The sequence below is a fragment of the Phocoena sinus genome, chromosome 8, assembly GCF_008692025.1.
Source record: "Phocoena sinus isolate mPhoSin1 chromosome 8, mPhoSin1.pri, whole genome shotgun sequence".
Taxonomy (NCBI): domain Eukaryota; kingdom Metazoa; phylum Chordata; class Mammalia; order Artiodactyla; family Phocoenidae; genus Phocoena; species Phocoena sinus.
The window spans coordinates 8,122,976-8,149,266 of record NC_045770.1 but is presented as its reverse complement, the minus strand read 5'-3'; positions in this window follow the sequence as shown (position 1 = coordinate 8,149,266).

Below are 26,291 nucleotides of genomic sequence, written 5' to 3'. Positions count from 1 at the left end.
GTATTTGCCTTTGAAATCTCTTATTGCCACTTTAAACTGGATAATTAAGTATTGTTTCTTAATGATCTGTGGTCATTTTTAGTCAAGTGTCCAAAACATTTTGATATTTTTGAAACATTTTCCAAAATCAAATTCTAAATGAAGTCTTTCTTTCTGATCTGCAAGTAACTTTAGAATTTCTCCGTAGGGCTTCTGGAAAATTTGTTCTCTTATTTAAAAAAAATTTGTTCTCTTATTTTAAAAAAAGAGATGTTACTCTAATTAGGCTTATTTGATATATTAAATTCCATGGGAAGCATTATCAAGTAAGTGATGCTAAACCTTCTTAAGTTATATTTGTATGGATATATATTATTAATATATGTCCTGATGTAATGATGTAAATAGCCATAATTCTAGTTATTACCTTAAAATGTTGTATGTTACAGAAATAACTAAATTTCCTTGTCAATAGAACTTCAGAGAACTCTCGTCAGATTTTTAACCATGGTCATTTTTAAGTCTTTGTACTTTATAAAGAGTTACTGTTTTATTCTCATGCTTTTGCAAATATGTTTCATCTTCAGAGAGATTCATGGAAAGGACTCTGACAAGTTCTCTAAAATACAGGTTTCTGATCACTTTAAGATAATATCACAAAAATGAGTAAGAATTTGCAGAACTCTAACAGGGAAACTGATGGCTTCATGAAAGTGCTAAAAAAATAATCAATATGAACAAGAATTAGTTTTATGGGACTGAATGAACTGATGAGGATTATTATAATTTTTTAATGACTTTGTTTGAAACATTGCTGGTTCCTTAATGTTTTGTTTTTCCAGATTAAGCAAACCTTTTTTCTTAAGCTATCTATGACTTACAGCAACTTGGTAAAATATATCTTTGTGAACAAAGATGAAATAGTTAATTTTTCTTCCTACATCCTTTCAGAATTAGGAAACCATCAGTGAGTATTCTTACTTTCATGGCAATTTAGTTATTTGCATAAATTCAATAAGAATCTGTTCTTGTAGAAGGATGCAATTGGAAAACTTGGTTATATTACAAAGCTTTTGGCTAGAATGTCTTATTTGACAATATGCATAGAATCAGATATGACCAGATAGCTTTAAGGAACTAAAGTTGACTTCATGGAGCCAATAAAGCCCCTCAGAAAAATTGCCCTATTACATTGCTTACAGGGTTACCCATAGCCTTACCACATGAATAAGGAAGGTCATTTCCTGGCAAGTGCAGGAAACTCAGGATATTTGGGGGACCTTGAGAAGAGACGAATTCACCCAAATCTAGGTATTGTGCAAATGAAGCCTGGTGTCAAGTTCTTGGCTTGGCTTCCTAGCCTTGATAGATTTTTAAAAGTCCATTCTGAGATTCCTTATGAAAAGTTCCAATAAAGCAGATTAAAAGAGCCTATGTGGTCAATCACTATTCTTGCTACACTTATGTAAATAATTAGGCCCAGTTTATTAAAACTAGACTTAAATGCAATAAGACATGCAAATTATCTTCAATAGAAATGGGGGTGATAATGAGAGAAAAATTATGTTTCAACAATACACCTTTGTGGGTATCTAATTCTAGAGCTGTTTTCATTGAGGTTTTGTTTTCTACCTGTAAAGTGGACTAGATTCTGAATTCTTCTAGTTTCCTCCAATATTTGGCTCCAACTCTCCAAACTAATGTTTCCAATTTTTTCCCCACCCTAATGTTTCCAATTTTTTCCCCACCCTTCTGATTTGGAATCCTTGAGAACTAAAACTGTTCTTTTTCTGAAGCCAAGTAAGAAAAGTTGGACAACTTGATATAAACCTCAGAGAAATCACAACAGCTCATGTATGGATAATCTTTGTGTGTGTTGCTCTATGGGCCACTCAGAAATATCACCAGAGACTTTCAAACTGCAAATCATGAAAACCTGTCAGATTGCCACTGCCTGCTTTCAATTCATCTGAAGATGCTTTGAGCCCAACAATTAGAAATCTTTGACTGGCTGCCCTCAAGACTCAGACTGGGCCTAACTTTGGGAGCCTACCTGCATAACTGCCTCCTGATATGAGGCACAATTGCTTAACTGCACTGACCTATTATCAGGATTAAGAGACTGGTTCAGTGATGGAGCAATCTACCAACTCTACTTCTGGAATGTGAAACTTCTTGGGGAAGTTTCAAAGGTGGGAGTGAAGGGGAGCAGAATATGCCACTCCCAAATGTGCCACTTTGACATGTGAATTTTTAAAAAAATTTTTTTGCGGTACACGGGCCTCTCACTGTTGTGTCCTCTCCCATTGCAGAGCACAGGCTCCTAACACGCAGGCTCAGTGGCCATGGCTCACGGGCCCAGCCACTCCGCGGCATGTGGGATCTTCCCGGACTGGGGCATGAACCCGTGTCCCCTGCATCAGCAGGCGGACTCTCAACCACTGCGCCACCAGGGAAGCCCAACATGTGAGTATTTTTAAGCCTAAGACAATCAGGCCCAAAAGATGCAGGAAGGGCTTTTAAACTCCCCCTTAACTGCCTAAAAGAATTAAGATAAGGGAGTGGCCAAGATGGTAAAGAACCTGAACCCACCTTATCCCATGGGCATACCAAAATTACAACCATTTACAGAGCAACTATTAATGAGAAAGACCTGAAGACTAGCAGAAAAAATCTACAACTAAAGAGACAAAGAGGGAAGAGAGGAACCAAGATGGTGGAGTAGAAGGACGTGCTCTCACTCCCTCTTGTGAGAACACCAGAATCACAACTAGCTGCTGAACAATCATCAACAGGAAGACACAGGAACTCACCAAAAAAGACACCCCACATCCAAAGACAAAGGAGAAGCCACAATGAGATGGTAGGAGGGGCGCTATCACAGTAAAATCAAATCCCATAACTGGTGGGTCGGAGACTCACAGACTGGAGTACACTTATATCACAGAAGTCCACGCTCTGGAGTGAATGTTCTGAGCCCCATGTCAGGCTTCCCAACCTGGGGGTCTGGCAACAGAAGGAGGAATTCCTAGAGAATCAGACTTTGAAGCCTAGTGGGAACTGATTGCAGGACTTCGACAGGATTGGAGGAAACAGAGACTCCACTCTTGGAGGGCACAAATAAATTAGTGTGTGCATCAGAACCCAGGCGAATGAGCAGTGACCCCAGGGGAGACTGAAACAGACCTACCTGCTAGTGTTGGAGGGTCTCCTGCAGAGGCGGGGGTTGGGGGTGGGGCTGTGGCTCACCGTGGGGACAAGGACACAGGAACCAGAAGTTCTGGGAAGTACTTATTGGTGTGAGCCCTCCCAGAGTCGGTCCTTAGCCCCAACAAAGGGCCAAGGTAGCCTCCAGTGTTGGTTTGCCTCAGACCAAACAACCAACAGGGAGGGAACCCAGCCCCACCCATCAACAGTCAAGTGGATTAAAGTTTTACTGAGCTCTGCCCACCAGAGCAACAGTCAGCTTTACCCACCACCAGTCTCTCCCATCAAGCCTCTTAGATAGCCTCATCCACCAGAAGACAGACAGCAGAAGCAAGAAAAATTACAATCCTGCAGCCTGTGGAACAAAAACCACATTCACAGAAAGATAGACAAGATGAAAAGGCAGAAGGCTATGTACCAGATGAAGGGGAAACATAAAACCCCAGAAAAACAACCAAATGAAGTGGAGATAGGCAACCTTCCAGAAAAAGAATTCAGAATAATGATAGTGAAGATGATCCAGGACCTAGGAAAAAAATGGAGTCAAAGATCATGAACATGCAAGAAATGCTGAATAAAGACCTAGAAGAATTAAAGAACAAACAGAGATGAACAATAAAATAACTGAAATGAAAACTACAGTAGAAGGAATCAATAGCAGAATAACTAAGGCAGAAGAACGGATACGTGACCTGGAAAACAGAATAGTGGAATTCACTGCTGTGGAACAGAATAAAGAAAAAAGAATGAAAAGAAATGAAGACAGCCTAGGAGACCACTGGGACAACATGAAATGCAACAACATTCACATTATAGGGGTCCCAGAAGGAGAAGAGAGAGAGAAAGGACCCAAGAAAATATTTGAAGAGATTATAGTCGAAAACTTCCCCTACATGGGAAAGGAAATAGCCACCCAAGTCCAGGAAGCGCAGTGAGTCCCATACAGGATAAACCCAAGGAGAAACACGCTGAGACACATAATATTCAAATTGACAAAAACTAAATACAAAGAAAAATTATTGAAAGCAGTAAGGGAAAAACAACAAATAACATACAAGAGAACTCCCATAAGGTTAACAGCTGATTTCTTAGCAGAAAATCTACAAGCCAGAAGGGAGTGGCATGATATACTTAAAGTGATGAAAGGGAAAAAACTACAACCAAGATTACTCTACCCAGCAAAGATCTCATTCAGAATCGATGGAGAAATCAAAAGCTTTACAGACAAGCAAAAGCTAAGAGAATTCAGCACCACCATACCAGCAGTACAACAAATGCTAAAGGAACTTCTCTAAGTGTGAAACACAAGAAAAGAAAAGGACGTTTGAAAACAAACCCAAAACAATTAAGAAAATGGTCACAGGAACATACATATCAACAATTACCTTAAACGTGAATGGATTAAATGCTCCAACCAAAAGACACATGCTTGCTGAATGGATACAAAAACAAGACCCATATATATGCTGTCTATAAGAGACCCACTTCAGACCTAGGGACACACACAGACTGAAAGTGAGGGGATGGAAAAAGATATTCCATGTAAATGGAAATCAAAAGAAAGATGGAGTAGCTATACTCATATCAGATAAAATAGACTTTAAAATAAAGAATGTTACAAGAGACAAGGAAGGAAACTACATAACGATCAAGGGGTCAATCCAAGAAGAAGCTACAACAATTAAAAAAATATATGCACCCAACGTAGGAGTACCTCAATACATAAGGTAACTGCTAACAGCTATAAAAGAGGAAATCAACAGTAACACCATAATAGTGGGGGACTTTAGCACCTCACTTACACCAATGGACAGATCATCCAAAATGAAAATAGGTAAGGAAAAAGAAGCTTTAAATGACACAATAAACCAGATAGATTTAATTGATATTTATGGGACATTCCATCCAAAAACAGCAGATTACACTTCTCAAGTGTGCATGGAACATTCTCCAGGATAGATCACATCTTGGGTCACAAATCAAGCCTCAGAAAATTTAAGAAATTGAAATCATATCATGCATCTTTTCTGACCACAATGCTTTGAGATTACAGGGGAAAAAACCGTAAAAAAGACAAACACATGGAGGCTACACAATACGTTACTAAATAACCAAGAGTTTACTGAAGAAATCAAAGAGGACATCAAAAAATACCTAGAGACAAATGAAAATGAAAACACAATGATCCAAAACCCATGCAATGCAGCAAAAGCAGTTCTAAAACGGAAGTTTATAGGAATACAATCATACCTCAAGAATCTCAATCTAACCTTACACCTAAAGGAACTAGAGAAAGAAGAACAAACAAAACCCAAAGTTAGTAGAAGGAAACAAATCATCAAGATCAGAGCAGAAATAAATGAAATAGAAACAAAGCAAACAAGAGAAAGAAGAACAAACAAAACCCAAAGTTAGTAGAAGGAAACAAATCATCAAGATCAGAGCAGAAATAAATGAAATAGAAACAAAGCAAACAATAGCAAAGATCAATAAAACTAAAAGCTAGTTCTTTGAGAAGATAAACAAAATTGAAAAACTATTAGCCAGACTCATCAAGCAAAAGAGGGACAGGACTCAAATCAATAAAATTAAAAATGAAAAAGGAGAAGTTACAATGGATACCTAGTAATACAAAGCATCCTAAGAGACTACTACAAGCAACTCTATGCCAATCAAATGGACAACCTGGAAGAAATGGACAAATTCTTAGAAAGGTATAAACTTCCAAGACTGAACCAGGAAGAAACAGAAAATATGAACAGACCAATATCAAGTAATGAAATTGAAACTGTGATTAAAAATCTTCCAACAAACAAAAGTCCGTGACCAGATGGCATCACAGGTGAATTCTACCAAACATTTAGAGAGAGAAGAGCTAACACCCATCCTTCTCAAATTCTTCCAAAAAACTGCAGAGGAAGGAACACTCCCAAACTCATTCTATGAGGTTACAGACCAATATCACTGATGAATATAAATGCAAAATCCTCAACAAAATACTAGCAAACAGAACCCAACAACACATTAAAAGGATCATACACCATGATCAAGTGGGGTTTATCCCAGGGATGCAAGGATTCTTCAATATATGCAAATCAATGAATGTGATACAGCATATTAACTAATTCAAGAATAAAAACCATATGATCATCTCAATAGATGCAGAAAAAGCTTTTGACAAAATTCAACACTCATTTACAATAAAAACTCTCCAGAAAGTGGTCATAGAGGGAACCCACCTCAACATAATAAAGGCCATATAGGACAAACCCACAGCAAACATCATTCTCAATGGTGAAAACCTGAAAGTATGTCCTCTAATATCAGGAACAAGACAAGGATGTTCACACTTGCCACTATTATTCAACATAGTTTTGGAAGTCCTAGCCATGGCAATCAGAGAAGAAAATGAAATAAAAGGAATACAAATGGAAAAAGAAGTAAAACTGTCACTGTTTGCAGATGACATGATCCTATATATAGAGAATCCTAAAAATGCCACCAGAAAACTACTAGAGCTAATCAGTGAATTTGTTAAAGTTGCAGGATGCAAATTAATGCATAGAAATCTCTTGCATTTTTATACACTAATGATGAAGAATCTGAAAGAGAAATTAAGGAAACACTCCCATTTACCATGGCAAAAAAAAGGAATAAATACCTAGGAATAAACTTACGTAGGGAGACAAAAGACCTGTATGCAGAAAAGTTTAAGACACTCATGAAAGAAATTAAAAATGATACCAGCAGATGGAGAGATATACCGTACTCTTGGATTGGAAGAATCAATATTGTGAAAATGACTATAGTACCTAAAGCAATCTACAGATTGAACGCAGTCCCTATCAAATCACCAAAGGCATTTTTTACGGAACTAGTACAAATCATCTTAAAATTTGTATGGAGACACCAAAGACCCCGAATAGCCAAAGCAGTCTTGAAGGATAAAAACGGAGCTGGAGGAATCAGACTCCCTGTCTTCAGACTATACTACAAAGCTACAGTAATCAAGACAATATGTTGTTGGCACAAAAACAGAAACACAGATCAATGGAACAAGATAGAAAGCCAAGAGATAAACCCACGCACCTATGGTCAACTAATCTATGATAAAGGAGGCAAAGATATACAATGGAGAAAAGACAGTCTCTTCAATAAGTGGTGCTGGGAAATCTGGACAGCTAAATGTAAAAGAATGAAATTAGAAAACTCCCTTACACCATAAACAAAATTAAACTCAAAATGGATTCAAGACCTAAATGTAAAATTGGACACTATAAAACTCTTAGAGGAAAACATAGGAAGAACACACTTTGACATAAATCACAGCAAGATCTTTTTTGACCCATCTCCAAGAGTAATGGAAATAAAAACAAAAATAAACATATGGGACCTAATGAAACTTTAAAGCTTTTGCACTGCAAAGGAATTCATAAACAAGACAAAAAGACAACCCTCAGAATGGGAGAAAATATTTGCAAACAAATCAACAGAAAAAGAATTAATCTCCAAAATATATAAACAGCTCATGCAGCTCAATATTAAATAAACAAACAACCCAATCCAAAAATGGGAGAAGACCTAAACAGACATTTTTCCAAAGAAGACATACAGATGGCCAAGAAGCACATGAAAAGTTGCTCAACATCATTAATTATTAGAGAAATGCAAATCAAAACTACAATGAGGTATCACCCACACCAGTTAGAATGGGCATCATCAGAAAATCTACAAACAGCAAATGCTGGAGAGGGTGTGGAAAAAAGGGAACCCTCCTGCACTGTTGGTGGGAATGTAAATTGATACAGCCACTATGGAGAACAGTGGAGGTTCCTTAAAAAACTAAAAATAGAATTACTGTATGATCCAGCAATCCCACTACTGAGCATATACCCAGAGAAAACCATAACTCAAAAAGACACATGCACCCCAATGTTCATTGCAGCACTATTTACAATAGCCAGTTCATGGAAGCAACCTAAATGCCCATCTACAGACTAATGGATAAAGAAGAAGTGGTACATATATACAATGGAATATTACTCAGCCACAAAAAGGAATGAAATTGAGTCATTTGTTGAGATGTGGAAGGATCTAAAGACTGTCATACAGAGTGAAGTAAGTCAGAAAGAGAAAAACAAATATCGTATATTAGTGCATGTATGTGCAACCTAGAAAAATGGTACAGATGAACCGGTTTGCAGGGCAGAAGTTGAGATACAGATGTATAGAACAAACGTAATGACACCAAGGGGAAAAAAACGCAGTGGGGTGGGGATGGTGGTGTGATGAATTGGGCAATTGGGATTGACATGTATACACTGATGTGTATAAAATTGATGACTAATAAGATCCTGGAGTATGAACAAACAAACAACTAATACTAAACTTTCTTTGGGTTATTTGTATGGAAATATGTTAATATATATGTTTTAGACATTACTTGAAATTTCTAAAAATGTTATATGTTCTGGTATAATGTTATAAGTCATAATTCTAGTTATTACTTTAAAATGTACAGAAATAACTAAATAACTAAATAACTCAGAAATAACTAAATTTTGTTGTCAATTGCATTATTTTGAACTTTCATCAAATCTTTAACCGTGGTCATTTTTAAGTATTTTATCATTTACCGAAAGTTGTTGGTGTACTCTGATGCTTTTGCAGAAATGTCCCTATAAAAGGGTTTCATCTTCAAGGAATTCATGGAAAAGACTGACAAATACAGGTTTCTGGTAACTGACTATACTGCTGAACTGACTGAATAAGCATTTTCAGAGCTCTAGTGGAAAACTGATGAATTCATAAAAGTGCTAACAAAAGATCAAGATGAAAAAAAATTAATTACATGGGACTGAGTGAAGTGATGAGGATGATCATAATTTTTGTGACTTTCTCTTTGAATAAAAAAAAAAGAATCCGCCCTGAAAATAAATAAATAAACATATTAAGAGGTAACCTCAACAAGATGGATAGGAGTGGCAGAGATGTGGTTTAGTCAAGAGCCATACCTCCCTGTAGGCAACCTACAAAGAGGAGGATAACTACAACTGCAGAGGTTCTTCCCAAGGAGCAAGAGGTTTGAGCTCCACATTGTGCTCCCCAGCCTGGGGTTTCCTGCACCAGGAAGATGAGGCCCCAGCATGTTTGGCTTTGAAGGCCAGTGGGGCTTACTTTCAGGAGAACCAGAGGGCTGCAGGAAATAGCAAATCCACTCTTAACAGGTGCACACAAAATATTACATTCTGAGACCCAGGGCATAAGCAGTAATTTGAAAGGAGCCTGGGTCAGACCCACGTGCTGACCTTAGGGAGCCTCTTGGAGAGACAGGAAGCAATTTGAGCTCACTGTAGAGATACAGACACTGGCAGCAGCCAATCTGGGGAGCTCATTTTATCAAGAGGACACTGGTGCTGGCAAGAAGCATTTTGCAATCCTCCCTCTTGTTAATAAACACTGGGACCTGCCCCCCTCTCCACCAGCCTGTTGGTTCCAGTACTAGGACACCTCAGGCCAAGCAGCTAGCTGGGTGGGAACATGGCTCCACCCATCAGCAGGCTGGCTGCCTTTGGAGCCCCTGAGCTCCCAGAAGCCAAAAGACCGAGCTCTGTCCACCAGAGGACCCAGGACCTGGCTCTGCCCACCACTGCACCAGCCACAGGACTCTCAGGACCCTGCAGCCATCTGTTGGGACCTGAACCCACCCTTCAGCAGGCCAACACCAGCTCCCAAGACCTCTAGAGCCAGAGACCCTAAGACCCAGCTCTGCTGGGCTGACACTAGCTCTGGGACCCCCACATCACACTCACCACTAGGCCTACACCAGCTGCAAGATATTTTGGGACCCTCAACCAGCCACCCTGGGATCTGGCCCCTCTTACTAGCAGTCTGATGCCAGCTTTGGTACACCCCAGACCCACAGCTAGCCATGACAGGAACTAGCTCTGTCCACCAGCAGGCTGACAATAAATTTGGGAACCCCACCCCGCAACCACGCAACCTAGGACCCACAGATATATAGTGTTATATATAAACCTCATGGTAATGACAATCCAAAAATACATAATAGATATACACACACACAAAGGAAAGGAATCCAAATATAACATTAAAGATAGATATTAAAGGACTTCCCTTATAGTCCAGTGATTAAAACTCTATGCTTCCACTGCAGGGGCCATGGGTTTGATCCCTGGTCAGGGAAATAAGATCCCACATGCTGTGTGGCACAACCAAAAGGAAAAGAAAATTAAAGCACAAGGAAAGAAAGCAAAAGAAGAAAGGAACAAAAAATGTCTACAAAAATAACTCCCCCAAATGAACAAAATGGCAATAAGTTCATACCTATCAATAATTATTTTAAATGTAAATTAACTAAATATTCCAATCAAAAGACACAGTGGCTGAATGGATACAAAAACAGGACCCATATATAGGCTGCCTCCAAGAGAAATACTTCAGATCTAAAGACACACACAGGTTGCAAGTGAGGGGATGTAAAATGGTATTCAATGCAAATGAAAATCAAAAGATACCAAAGTTATCAATATTCATATTAGGCAAAATAGAAGTTAAAATAAAGACTGTTATAAGAGACAAAGAAGGACACTACATAATGATCAAGGGATCAATCCAAGAAGAAACTATAACAATTTTAAACAGGTATGCACCCAACATAGAATCACCTAAAAACCTAAAGCAAATATTGACAGACATAAAAGGAGTGATTGGCAGTAACATAATAATGGTACGGAACTTTAACACCCTACCTAAACCTAGGCAGAAAATCAATAAGGAAACACTGGCTTTAAATGATATTTTAGAACAGCTGGAATCAATAGATATAACAAAACAATCTATCTAAAAACAGCAGGATATACATTCAAGTGTACACGGAACATTCTTCAGGAGAGGTCACATACCAGGCCACAAAACAAGTCTCAGTAAATTTAACAAAATTGAAATCTTATCAAGCATCTTTTCCAACCATAAAGGTATAAACTAGAAATCAGCTACAAGGGAAAAACTACAAAAAACACAAACACATGGAGGTTAAGGAATATGCTAATAAACAACCAATGGATCACTGAAGAAATCAGAGAAAGTCCAAAAATACCTGAAGACAAAACAAAAACACAATAATCTAAATTTATTGAACTCAACAAAAGCAGTTCCAAAGGAAGTTTATTGCAATACAAGCACACCTCAGGAAACAAAAATCTCAAAGCAACAATCTAATATTTCACCTAAAGGAATTATATAAAGAAGAACAAGCAAAACACAAAGTTAGTAGAAGGAAAGAAATCAAAGATCAGAGCAGAAATAAATGAACTAGAAATTTATATAGAAAAAATCAATGAAATTAAGAGCTGGCTCTTTGAAAAGATAAATTTGATAAACCTTTAGCCAGATTCATCAAGAAAACGAGAGAGAGGGCCCAGATCAATAAAATCAGAAATGAAAAAGGAGAAGTTACAACTGACACCACAGAAATACAAAGGATCAAAAGAAATTACTATGAACAATTATACACCAATAAAATAAGCAGCCTAGAAGAAATGGACAAATTCCCAGGAATGTACAATCTCACAAGACTGAACCAAGAAGAAATATAAAATAAGAACAGACCAATTACCAGTAATAAAATTGAATCAGTAATAAAAAAAATTCCCAAAAAACAAAAGTCAAGCAGCTCATGCACCTCAATAACAAAAAAACCAAACAAACCAATCCAAAAATGGGCAGAAGACCTAAATAGACATTTCTCCAAAGAAGATATACAGATTGCCAACAAACACATGAAAGAATGCTCAACATCATTAATCATTAGAGAAATGCAAATCAAAACTACAATGAGATATCATCTCACACTGCTCAGAATGACCATCATCAAAATATCTAGAAACAATACATGTTGGAGAGGGTGTGGAGAAAAGGGAACCCTTTTCCACTGTTGGTGGGAATGTAAATTGATACAGCCACCATGGAGAACAGTATGCAGGTTCCTTAAAAAACTAAAAATAGAACTACCATATGACCCAGCAATCCCACTACTGGGCATATACCCTGAGAAAACCATAATTCAAAAGGAGTCATGTACCAAAATGTTCATTGCAGCTCTATTTACAATAGCCAGGACATGGAAGCAACCTAAGTGTCCATCAATAGATGAATGGATAAAGAAGATGTGGCACATATATACTATGGAATATTACTCGCCATCAAAAGCAACAAAATTGAGTTATTTGTAGTGAGGTGGATGGACCTAGATTCTGTCATACAGAGTGAAGTTAGACAGAGAAAAACATGTAACGTATGCTACCACATATATATGGAATTTAAGAAAAAAAAAAGGTAATGAGGAACCTAGGGGTAAGATGGGAATAAAGACACAGACCTACTTGAGAATGGACGTGAGGATATGGGGAGGGGGAAGGGTAAGCTGTGACAAAGTGAGAGAGTGGCATGGACATATATACACTACCAAGCATAAAGTGGATGGCTGGTGGGAAGTGGCCGCATAGCACAGGGAGATCAGCTTAGTGGTTTGTGACCACCTGGAGGGGTAGGATGGGGAGGGTGGGATGGAAGGAGATGCAAGGGGTAAGAGATGTGGGAGCATATGTATGTGTATGGCTGATTCGCTTTGTTGTGGGGTAGAAGCTAACACACCATTGTAGGGCAATTGTTCTCCAATAATGATGTTGGAAAAAAAAAAAAGTCTAGGATCAGACAGCTTCCCAGGAGAATTCTACCAACCGTTCTGAGAACAGTTAACACCTATCCTTCTCAAACTATTCTAAAAAACTGTAGAGGAAGGAACACTTCCAAACGCATTCTACAAGGCTGGCCTCACCCTCATACCAAAACCAGATGAAGATATCACAAAAAATCAAATTACATGCCAATATCACTGATGAACTTAGATGCAAAAATCCTCCATAAAATATTAGCAAATCAAATCCAACAATACATTTAAAGGATCATATACTGTGATCACGTTGGGTTTCTCCCAGAGATGCAAATATGGTTCAATACTGCAAATCAATCAATGTGATACACCACATTAACAAACTGATAAATAAAAATCATATGATTATTTCAATAGACGCAGAAAATTTTTTGACAAAATTCAACATCTATTTATGATACAAATTTTCCAGAAAGTGAGTATACAGGGAACAAACCTCAGCATAATAAAGGCCATATATGAATAGCCCACAACTAACATAATACTCAATGATGAAAAGCTGAAAGCATTTCCTCTAAGACCAGGACCTAGACAAGGATGCCCACTCTCACCACTTTTATTCAACATATATTAAAATCCTAGCCACAGCAATCAGACAAGGAAAGGTAATAAAGGATATCCAAATTGGAAAGGAAGTAGTAAAACTGTCACTGTTTCTACATAACATGATACTATATACAGAAAATCCTAAAGAAGCCACAAAAATCTACTAGAACTCATTAATGAATGTGGCAAAGTTGCAGGATACAAAATTGGTACACAGAAATCTGTTGCATTTCTTTACACTAACAATGAACTATCAGAAAGAGAAATTTAAAAAAAATCCCATTTATAATCACATCAAAAATAATAAAATACCTAGGAATAAACCTAACTAAGGAGGTAAAAGAGCTCTGTTTTGAATACTATAAGATACTGATGAAATAAATCAAAGATGACACAAACAGATGGAAAGATATACCATGCTCATGGATTGGAAGAATTAATATTGTCAAAGTACCAAGTGACCATACTATCCAAGGCAATTTACAGATTCAATGCAATCCCAATCAAAATAACTATGACATTTTTCATAGAAGTAGAACAAATAATTCTGAAACTTGTATGGATACACAAAAGACCCCAAATAGCCAAAACAATCTTGAGAAAGAAGAACAAAGGTGGAGTTATCACACTCCCCAATTTCAAACTATACTACAAAGGTACAGTAATCAAAAGAGTATGACACTGGCACAAAAAAGGCCCCATAAATCATTGGAACAGAATAAAGAACACAAAAGTGAACTTACACTTATATGGGCCATTAATCTATGACAAAAGAGGCAAGAATATACCATGGTGGAAAAGATAGTCTCTTCAATAAATGGTGTTGGGAAAACTAGACAGCTGCATGCAAAAGAAACTATTTATACCATGCACAAAAATAAATTCAAAATCGATTAAAGACTTAAATGTAAGACCTGAAACCATAAAACTTTAGAAGAAAACATAGGCAGTGCACACTTTGACATTGGTCTTAGTACTATTTTTTTGCATATGTCTCTTCAGGCAAGGAAAACCAGAGGAAACATAAAGAAATGGGACTACGTAAAACTAAAAAGGTTTTATACATGAAGGAAACCATCAACAAAATGAAAAGGCTGCCTACTGAATGGGCGAGGATATCTGCAAATGATATATCTGATAAGGGGTTAATATCTAAGTATACAAAGAATGCACACTACTCAACATCAAGAACAGAAACAAGCTGATTAAAAAAATAGGCAGAGAATCTGAACAGACATTTTTCCAAAGAAGACACATGAAAAGGTGTTATGTGAGATATGATTGGCAAAATGGGTGGAAAGTTGTTAAAAGAATGAGAAGAATTGGTAGAAAGCTTCCACTGTCACTGTAGGAACGGCAGGGTGTGGAGAGGGGGCACCCCAGGTCATGGAATGGAGGTCACCCAAAATTGAAAATGAAGCTGGTGGACAATCTTTTATCCAGTTCCCATACAAACATATGGTGTCTACCAAAGACCACCCAGCAATGGTCCCAGAAGCTCCCACCAGGCCAGGTATCTCTGCCATGCCCTGGGAGTTCTGCCAAACACCTCTCTCCTCTCTTCTTATTTGACTAATAACAAATAAGTTATTAGTTATTTGGAAGACCAACAAAGGAATTCTGCCAGCCAGCTGCTGTTGCTTATAAAGCTCACCTAAAACCCCCATTTCCCGTTATATGAAGTTTAACTAAAGGACAAAAAGAAAAATGTGTATGTCAGGATAATTTACTGACACACTGCTTTTTCTTTTCCTCTCTCCTCCGCATTTTCTTTTCCCTTCATATGATGTTTAACTAAAGGACAAAAAGGAAAATGTGTGTCTCAGGATAATTTACTGACACACTGGTTTTTCTTTTCCTCTCTCCTCATTTTCTTTTCCCTTCTTAGATTAGCACTAACTCTAAGAAGTTTCCAGGTCCTTTGTATTCCCTTGCCTCACAGGAGGTCTTTTGCTGCACAAGCAGTCATTTGAGGACAATCTCTTTCTGATTTTTTAATCTGGAAATCTGATGCCCTTGAGAGGTTTTCATAGAAAGGAGGAGAGAGAGGTGAACGCCTTCGAGTGCATCACTTCTCCCCACTGCACTTCTACTGCCTGGGTCTGAGCCACCATTTTCTCTCTACTGGATTACTATAAAATGCTCCCAGTTTGTCTCCCTGTTTCTGAACATTGCTGCCTACCTCAACTGTCTGCTCTGTAGCGTAATCAGAGTGATCCTTCCAGAGTCAAGTCAATCAGATGCTCCTTCACTCAACTTTCCCAGTAGCTCTCCCCCAATCTCTGTCTCTGTCTCTCCACTATTCTCTCTACCAGGAATGCCCCCTTCCTGTGACCTGTATGGCTAACTCCCTCTCTCCAAGTTTGGCCCAAAGATTCCATCCTTAAAGAGGACTAAGCTGCCACTTCCTTAAAAACACACCCACAATCCCAGCATTCACAAATCCCCATATCAGGGACTAGTTTTCCCTGATAGTACTTATCACCTTGTAAGCAGACTCTATTTGTTATTATATTTAATGTTTCTGTCACCCCAATTTAAAATGGGTTCAAATTTCCGTTTTCTGTTCAATTTACTGAGTATCCCAGTATAAGCAGCTTTGGGCAGGAAAGAGCTCTTTGCAGGAAAGAGCCCTCTGCAGGAGCCCCCTTTGTCTTGTCTCTAACCTTAAACCAGGCACCCCCCATGCTCTACTCATCTCTGGCCCAAGCACAACTTTCAAAGCTTTTGATCACACAATATTTTGCCTAACTTGTTGGTACTTTCCATAGATCAAAGAAGTAGAAATGAAGAATAAGTAATTAACAGATGACCAGATCTCTTCCCTAGCTTCCCCTTCAGTAATCTTGGGAACAGACTTTGTGAATAGGAGCATCTAAAGAAAAATCACAAGAAGTCGACAAACTGGCATACAAGCCTGCACACAGTGGGGGGATGGCGATGAGTCTGACCCCCTATGTCAGATGATTAACTGAGATTACTTCCCTTTAAAAGCTTTCATTGCCAAGCAGAATCTTCAGAGGGGGTGTTTTGGGGGACACTGTGTCCACCACCTCCCCAGATTGCCGGCATCGTCATTAAAAACACGTTTCTTTTCTACCAGTGTTTCTCTCTCTCTTTCTATTGATTTTCAAGCGGCAAGCATCTGGACCTGATTCAGTAGTAATACCAGCATATCTAGAACAATGACTGGCATATGGCAACTGCTACATAAATATTTGAAAGGAGAAATACATTTCTCCCAGAAATGGAAGGGAACTGGGATCCAAGGCCCCCTTCTTGGTCCTGGAAGTGCCTGAAGGAGCAGGTGACTTCAGAGAGGTGGTGGGAGGAGGTGGCTGGTAGTACAATCAGGAAGGGGGCCCCTCATCTTCACGGATTTCAGACTTGGCAGGAATGAGTGTGGGGCCCAAGCCAGAAACAGAAGTGTGGACCAAGGAGCTTCAGCACTGGCATCTCCACCCTAAGTTTGGACAAAGCTGACAGGTTTCCACTGATGTGGAATACTCTCCCTCAAAGGAGATGACCTGGTAATGTCATACCCCTGGTAATGACAGAGATTGAGTTCTCTGCCAACCCGGCACATGGTGGCTGGGAGTCACATTAAAGATGAGTAAAGAAATTAGAAGACAACATTCTTCACCACCATAGACATGGCAAATCCATACTGCTTTTGCTTATACTTACTGCTCCAGGGAACCTTTCAGAGAGCCCTCAAAAACCAGGTTACATCAAAGTTAGATTCAATTCAAGGGAGTATGAGTCTGCTCCTGGCCTCTTAGTTCTCTGTCTCTGTTGTGCTTTGCTTGAGTGTTTGGGAAACTAAGGGCCTCACACTGCCCCAGGTAAACCCTGTTCCTGTCCTCACACTAGACATTAAAACTCTTTTCTGCTAAACACAGCACGATGATGTGGGTGTGGGGAAGGGTGGGACAGGGAGGGAAGTTTCTCCTGACCTCCTTTGCAATTGAAATGCCATACCTAGGGAAGTGAGGAGGTGAGAGAGGTGTCCATTTTCTACCTGGATCACCTCTGAGGTCTCTGGATCCTATAGGTAGCTGGGGAGCACATATCTCCTCGTCAGAGCCTGTGCACTGGCCCTGCGTCCCTCACACTCAGAGACATGCAAGACCTGGACTTACATGACATGCAGGTTGCTGGGAGAGTCTTCTTCTCAGAGAACCAAAGGAAATACCAGCAGGCCAGCTGCTCTCTGGGATGTTGGGACAGCTGCGGCCCAGAGAGGAAGAGATAATAAGAAAGTGCCTGTGGCTCTGACTGTGTCCCTGAGGAAGGAACCACAGGTAGATGGTGATGAGGGTCATAGTGAGCATCTGCTCGTGGAGCCAAGAGGGCACCCAGTTCCTGTGTGGCTCCTCTCTTAGTTACAGACAGGTCAGAGGGCAAAGCTTGGGGTGATCATCCCTTGTGGTGTTGGTCTCCTTGTTCTTAGTGCCAATCACCTGGAACTCACACAGATCTGGAAGGGACACAAGCATAAATGTTTTGTGCGTAATCCTGAAGGAGACTGAGAAGCCTGAGAGGGAGGTGGATGTGGCTCCTTGTGGGCAAGAGATGGGCTCATAGGACCAGGGGCCCCATGCATTAGAGGAGAGGCTGATGTGCACACATCCATGATCAGTAGGTGGTCAGGGAAATGGGGACAGGGGGCCACTTTCTCAGTGGCAGGGGTTGGAGAGCCAAGACTGAGGACAAGGTGAGGGCAGTACTGTCAAAGGTTGCAGAGAAATCACAGAAAAGTTGGATCCCACTGTGTGACATCAGGAAAATGACCAAGGAAGGGAGAGGACCTCTCCCTCCTTTGTTGTTCAACAGTCAGGACTCTGGAGGAGGTGGAGCTTGTTCAACGGAGAAAACACTCCCAAATACTCCAGAGAAGTAACAGAATGGCCTCATGTGCTCTCGGGGACAAGCCCTGAGGACTGCAGCCAAGATGGAGTCATTTCCAACCTGAATGTCCCCCCTGTAGAGGTCCTCATCTGTGCACAATCTATGTAGCCAGAGAGGGGTGGAGGCTCCCAGGGATGAGAGCAGGAAGAGGGTATGAAGTTTCCCTCTGCTGAGTCTGAAAGTGCTGTGTCACTGAGTCTCCTGGGGAAGCCTCTGGATTGTTGGCTTAGGCTGGGGGTGGTTGGGAGGTAACCAGCTAATTTTGAGGGACTTCCTGTTCATCATGCTTCCATTTTTTTGTTATAAGTAACACCAGCTTCAAAGCATTTGTTACAGGACCTGGAAATTTAGCCAGTCAGACACCATGAAGTCCAGCTGCCTGGCCTGGAGATTCAGGTGGCCACTGAGGGCAAGAAGCTCAGGAGCCAGGGACCCCACATTGCCAACCCCTCTCTCCCTAACTCCCCTGAAGCATTTGTGATGTGCTGCTCCTCCTTCGCCACATCCTGTGCTGGGGTACTACACCTTCCTCTCTCCCCCTTGCCTGTCTGTGCCTTAGATCTCTCAGAGCAGAGAAAAAACACAAACACAAGAAATGACCAAGAAATTATTGAAGATAGGGGTGATGAACCCAGAGTTCAACACTAACCAACAGACTTTCCAGGGGAAAAAAGGAAAAAAAGATGACATGAATGGGAAGAATTTAACAAAGAAACATGAAAGTAATAACGTAAGCACATATTCCTCCCCTGAGGTCAGACCTAAATCTTCAAAGTCTAGCAAATGTCGAGGACGATAAACAAATTAAAACCCCACCTAGACACATCATTGTGCTATTTCAGTAGGTCAAGTATAAAGAATCAATACTACCCTTTCCTAGACAGAGGAGCAGATCAACTACAAAACAATAATAACCGCATTGTTCTTTTTGTTAGCAGCACTGGACACTGGGAGTCAATGGAATAATGCCTTTACAATTCTCAGGCAGCCTTCCAGCTTTCAAGATGACAGAGGAAAGATACTTCTGCCTTCCTCTCCTCTCAGAAACCATCCAAACACCACAAGGAGAATGGGAGACAGAGTGCACACCTCACCCTGGAGGAAACACAGCACTTGTAACACTGAACGATAATACATGGAGAAAGAAGATGGAAGGTGGGCTGGTAGACGGCTTGATAGAGCAGGGATGTGAAACCTAAAGACCTGGTGAGGGTGGACTAGAAGCAGTCGATGGACCCAGTGGAACCCATAAAGTCTCTGAAATTGGGAGCCACAAGGAACTGCAAAATGAGAGAAGGTTTGAGTTAAAAATCAATAAAGGAAGTTGCAAGAAGCAGTGAGATTTACATTTCTCACAACACCCTACACTGAAGAACAGGCATCCACCTCTTCCCGCCCAAAGCTGGGACATTTATCAGAGAGATCCAGCCTCTGGACTCCAGGAACAGCAGGAGGCAGGAGTGAAGGGTCAAACTTGAACCGGGGGATTCAGTGAATGTCTGATAGTGAATGGTGAGCCCATTCCTCCTTCCTCTACCTGTTCCTTTCTCACTCCACCTCATCCTGGTGTCCCCTCCTCACTGTCCTCTAACGCTCTGAGCTAAGTCTATCCTCACTATGATTCTCTGGCTCCCTGTGCCTTGCCAGGCGCTTGCTCACTCAGAAGTGTATTGACAAAGAGAAGATGAGGACGATCAAGGGGGCACTGGAAGCACATTGCCCATGTTCCAGGCAGAAGAGAAAAAATTGATTACAGGGATTTGTCTCACAGCGACATGCACCACCCTGGCCTTTTACTTTCCAACATGAGAGGAATATCAACATGTCAGATGCAGAAGGACAAACGTTCGGGTGAACAGAGAGAAGACTCGTTTCTGCACCCTGCACTGTGCTGGCTCCCTTCCACCTCTCCTAGGCTCTAGAGATACTAAGGGCATTGGGACATAGTATAATAGAAAGTTCTCTGAATAAGGTCCGGTAACAACACCTACCACATCTGTGATTTCTGGAAGGGTATTTAACCTTCTCCAGCCATCATTTCATCGTTTATTTTCCTGCCATATAGGCAGGGGGGATTGATTTTGATCAAGGATGTAAAGACGCTGGCACAGTGCTTAGCAATTAGTATGTACTTAATAAATATTAATACCCTCCCTCACCCTGTACTTTGATAATTCAAGACTCAGCAAGTACTTTCTCTGACCTCCTTCAGTCCAGTTGTTCTCTAAGGGTGTTCCTATGGTTCCCAGATGTATAGCATGTTCTTGAGGGCAAGGATTTTTCCCCTCCCCCAAGACCTATCATTTCAAAGGCTTAAAGGCTGAGGGCTCAATGGCACTTGGTTAGAATTGCAGTGATGGAAATAGCTTTTCCCTGGTCCCTGATGAGCTCCCTTTTCTACCTGTAGAAACGCTACTCGAAACTGGAAGCATAGGCACCGAAGAAAAAATAGACACATTTGGCTTTATCAAAATTAAACATGTTTGAGGTTTAAAGATCACTATCAACAAAATGAAAAGAAAAGCCACAGCATGATAGAAAGTATTTGCAAAGTATATATCTGGTAAGAATCTAATAACCATCATATATAAATAAATAAATAAGAATTATTTACTAAGATATGGAAAAAACAGTAAAAGACAAATACTCCAAAATATAAGCAAATCATTTGAATAGATATTTCTCCAAAGAAGATATGTGAATAGCAATAAGCACATGAAAAGATGCTGAACATTATTAGTTATTAGGGATGCAAATCAAAACTGCAAGGAGACATCCACATCACACCCACTAGGATGACTTTATAAAAGATGGCAATAAAAAATGTTGGTGAGGACGTAGAGTAATTAGAACCCTCATACATTGTTGGTGGGGATACAAAATGGTGCAGCCACTTTGGATAACACTTTGGCACTTCAAGATGTAAAACAATGAATTACCATCTGATATAGCATTTCCTGTCCCAGGTATATACCTAAGGGAAGTGAAAACAAACTCACACAAAAACTTGCACACAAATGTTCACGGTAGCATAATCCATAATAGGCAAAAAGTGAAAAAACCCAAATGTGTGTCAACTGCTGACTGGCTAAAACAAAATGTGGTCTTATCCATGCAGTGGAATGCCATTCAGCAATGAAAAAAAATGATGTCCTGATACATACCTGGCTACTTAAAGAAAAAGAGTTGTGAGTTTATGTTTTATTCACGGACTCAGCAATAAAAAGATATGATGTACTGATACATGCCTCAACATGAATGAACACTGAAAAGAGTACGCTAACTGAAAGCAGCTGGATACAAAAGGACACACATTGAATGATGTCATTTGCATGAAATGTCCAGAATAGGCAAATCCATAGAAATAGGAAATGGATGAGTGGGTGCCAAAAACTCGGGGTTGGATGAATGGGGAGTGAATGTTAATGGATACAGCATTTCATTTTGTGGTGAAGAAAATATTCTGGAATTAGATAGTGGTGATGGTTGTATTTTGTGAGTATGCGAAAAACTGCTGAATTACATACTTTTAAAGGGTAGGTTTTATGGTATGTGAATTATATCACAACTAAAACTTTAAAAAATAAAGTAGATTAATGGTTGCCAGGGATTGAGGAAGGAGGGTTGCTTCTGGAGGTGATGAAATATTATGCCATTAGTTAGTGGCAATGGTTGCCCAACTTTGTGAATATATAAAAACCACTGAATTGTACATTTTAAGAAGGTGAATCTTGTGGTATGTCAACTATATCTCAATTATATCTGAAGGAAAGAAGGAAGAAAAGAAGGGAGGAAGGGAGGAAGGGAGGGAGAGAGGGAGGGAGGGAGGGAAGGAGAGAGAGAGGGAGGGAGGGAGAGAGGGAGAGAGGGAGGGAGGGAGGGAGGGAGGAAGGAAGGGCAAAACAGAGATAAAACCTTTGCACAGCAAGGGAAATCACTGACAAAACAAAAAGACAGCCTACTGGATGGGTGAAAATGTTTGCAAATTATATGACCGATAAAGGGTTAACATCCAAAACACATAGATAACTCATACAACTCAATATCAAAAAACACAATTAAAAGTGAGCAGAAAACATGAGTAGACATTTTTCCAAAGACGATATACAACTGGCCAACAGGCACATGAAAAGATGTTCAACACAGCTAATCAGCAGAAAAATGCAAACCTAAACCACAATGAGATATCACCTCACACCCATCAGAATGCCTATCATCAAAAAGACCACAAATAATGAATATTGGTTGGGATGTAGAGAAAAGGGAACCCTCGTACACTGTTGGTGGGAGTGTAAGTTGGTGCAGCCGCTATGGAAAACAATGTGGAGGATCCTCAAGAAAACGAAAATAGTGTTACCATATGACCCAGCAATTCTGCTCCTGGAATTTTCTGAAGAAAATGAAAACACTAATTTGAAAAGACACATGCACTCCAATGTTCATATCAGTATTATTGACAATTGCCAAGACATGGAAGCAACCAAAGTGTCCATCATCAGATGAATGGATAAAGAAGATGTGGTGTGATATATATATACAATGGAGTTCAACTCACTATAAAGAAGATGAAATTGTGCCATTTTCAACAACAATGGATGGACTTGGAGGGTATTACTCTAAGTAAAATAAGTCAGAGAAAGAAATACTGTATGGTATCACTTATATGTGGAATCTAAAAAATACAACCAAATAGTGAATATAACAAGAAAGAAGCAGACTCACATATATAGAGAATAAACTAGTGGTTACCAGTGGGGAAAGGGAGGGGGACAATCTACGCTGTATGAAATAAATAAACTACAAGGATATGCTGTATAGCACAGAGAATATAGCCAATATTTTCTAATAACTTTAAATGGAGTATAATCTATAAAAAATTTGAATCACCATTTTGTACACTTGAAACTAATATAATATTGTAAATCAAATATACCTCAATAAAAAAATAAAAACCACTATTCTTATAAAAAAAAATAGAGAGAGACAGAGAAAGATGGAGGGAGGAGGGGAGAAAAATAAGCCCAGGGTTTAACTCACATCACAGGAAGATGAGGAATAAGACAAGCTGATAGAGGAAAGGATGTCATTAATTCATGAGAAGTACCAGCTCAAGGGAAGGCCTGTTTCCCTGCTTTGCAGTGAGCCAGGGGAGAGTGTGGGATCTGAACTAGAATGCTGCCTCTGCATGTGCTCCTGACCACCTTCCTAAGCAGAGCCTTTGCTCTTAGTCCTCTTCCCAGCAGGAAAAAGTTATCTCATTGATACTCAGGAACACTGGTCACAAAGCAGAGGGAAGGCTTAAAAGGGTCAGTTCTATGCTGCAGAGATGGAGAAACTGTCATCATATTGGAATAGATATATAAATTTTGAAGGTACTGTACTTATGAGCCACTGTGGACTCTTCACAGCACATCATGGAAGAGGAAAGGGTCTTTTATCTACTTTACCAATGACAACTGTGTGGCTTCAGAAGGATAAGTGACTTGGTCCTGGGTCACACTGTTTTTCAGAGACATAATTAAGACTCAGACAAAGACTTAAGTCCTTCCAAGTCCTCAAGGGATGGCAGTGAAAGCAGAGAGCCAGGTCAACACTGTGGAACCCAGGAGGAGGGTCCCTCTTTTGCACAACTCCCTCCCACCCCACTCATCCCAGCAACCCAGCCAACCCATCCCTCACCTTACAGCAAAGACTTCAGGACTATTATCATGGGCCATTTACATACACAATTCATGCCATGAACAAGACATGAAGGAAATACACTCACAACAAGGCAAAATGTCCATGGGGCTGAATTGGATTCTGCAAATTCACATTTGAAGCCCTAAACCCAAGTAACTCACAATATGACTATATTTAGATATAGCGACTTTAAAGAGGTAATTAACATTAAAAGAGGCTGTAGTGTGCGACTCTAATTCACTCCACCAGGTTCTTTTAAGGAGAGGAAATTTGTAGACATAGATGGACACCAGATAGACTGGCCCATACAGAGAAAAGGGCATGTGAAGACACAGCAAGAAAGTGGCAGATGCAAGCCAAGGAGAGATGGTGCAGAACAAACCAATCCTGCCAACACTTGATCTTGGACTTCTAGCCTCAGAGCTGTGAGAAAAGTAATGTCTGGGCTTAGTGCCACCCAGTCTGTGGTTTGGGTTACAGTAGCTCGAGCACAACATCCACACTTACATTCAATAAGGCTTCCGACAAATATTCCACACGTCTGTCCCAGCCTCAGCTCTGTCCTAATTACTATGAGGCTTCACCTCTAAGCCTTCCCTCAAGGAGACATTCATGTCTCCATTCCAGGCCAGCAAAACCTCAGCTCTTCCTTGACGACACAGCTCAAATGTCACCTCATGCATTTCCTAGAAGGTATCAATTTCTCTATCCATGATGTCCCCACGAGGCCCTCTGCTCATCTCTTCACAGTATTTACCCGCTGCTGTCGACTTCACCTGTTCAGATGATCCTCTTTGGGTCCTTCAGAGCCCTCATGGGTGGTGCCATACCCTGACTCACTCTGACCCCTGCATCCAGCTGGAGTCTAGAACATACCCGGTATCAGGAAATGTTGAATTCCTCCAGGGAAGATGAAGTTCTGGGTCAAAGTTTTTAAAAAGTTAAGGACATGAATTGATTAAAGAGAAGGTTTTCTGGGCATAAAATGATGTGAACAAGCCAAATATCCTAGACTTTAGCAATTCAGTCATGTTGCCCTCGGTCGCAGTCCCTCACCTGTATGGCTGAAGGGTCTTTGTAGAGTACGGCCCTCTCCCAGGGAGGGTCAGCACCCACACGTCCATCCAGATGCTGTGTCTGCTAATCCTGGATCAGCTCCAGGCTGCCCCACCTCCAATCCCACTTCACGCCTCTGTTCTCCCCTCTGGGGGGAACTTGGTCTCTGCTGGCAGTGCTCAGGTAGGGGATCCCCTGCTCCACTCTGCATGGACAGCATCACCTAACTGCCCCTCACCTCTAGCTTGTACCAGGGACATGTCTAGGAGTGGGGCACACGTGCTATTTCTCCTAAAATCTTTTGTTTTTCTATTTTTTGGTCACACCATGAGGCATGTGGGATCTTAGCTCCACAACCAGGGATTGAACCCATGCCCTCTGCAGTGGCAGTGCAGAGCCCTAGCCACTGGACCACCAGGGGATTCCTTTCCTAAAATGTTTAATAGTAATGCCCCTGCCTCATGTATCATTTCTTCTGTAAGAGAACTGTTATACTTTTCTGCTGTTTCTTTTCTATATTGACGAAAGTTATGTTTTTTACATTGCTGCTGAAAAAATGGAAGCATGATTTCTTTCACAGATTACTTAAAATTAGAAGAGAATCATTCGATGGTAAGTTCAGAAGGTAGGGTGGAGGCTGAGAAGGGAAGTATCTTGTCCCTCACATTTGCTAATATGTTTTTAACCAGCAGAATGGAAAAAACAGCTGTTGGCTCTATTAAAATTAAGAGAGGAACCAAGATGGTGGAGTAGAAGAACGTGCTCTCACTCCTTCTTATGAGAAACCAGAATCACTACTAGATGCTGGACAATCATCGACAAGAACTCACCAAGAAAGATACCCCACATCCAAGACAAAGGAGAAGCCACAATGAGATGCTAGGAAGGGTGCAGTCACAGTAAAATGAAATCCCATAACTGGTGGGTGGGTGACTCACAGACTGGAGAACACTTATACCACAGAAGTCCACCCACTGGAGTGAAGGTTCTCAGCCCCACGTCAGGCTTCCCAACCCAGGGGTCTGGCAACAGAGGGAGGAATTCCTAGGGAATCAGACTTTGAAGGCTAGTGGATTCTGACTGCAGTACTTCGACAGGACTGTGGGAAACAGAGACTCCACTCTGGAGGGCACACACAAAGTAGAGGGTTTAGTAG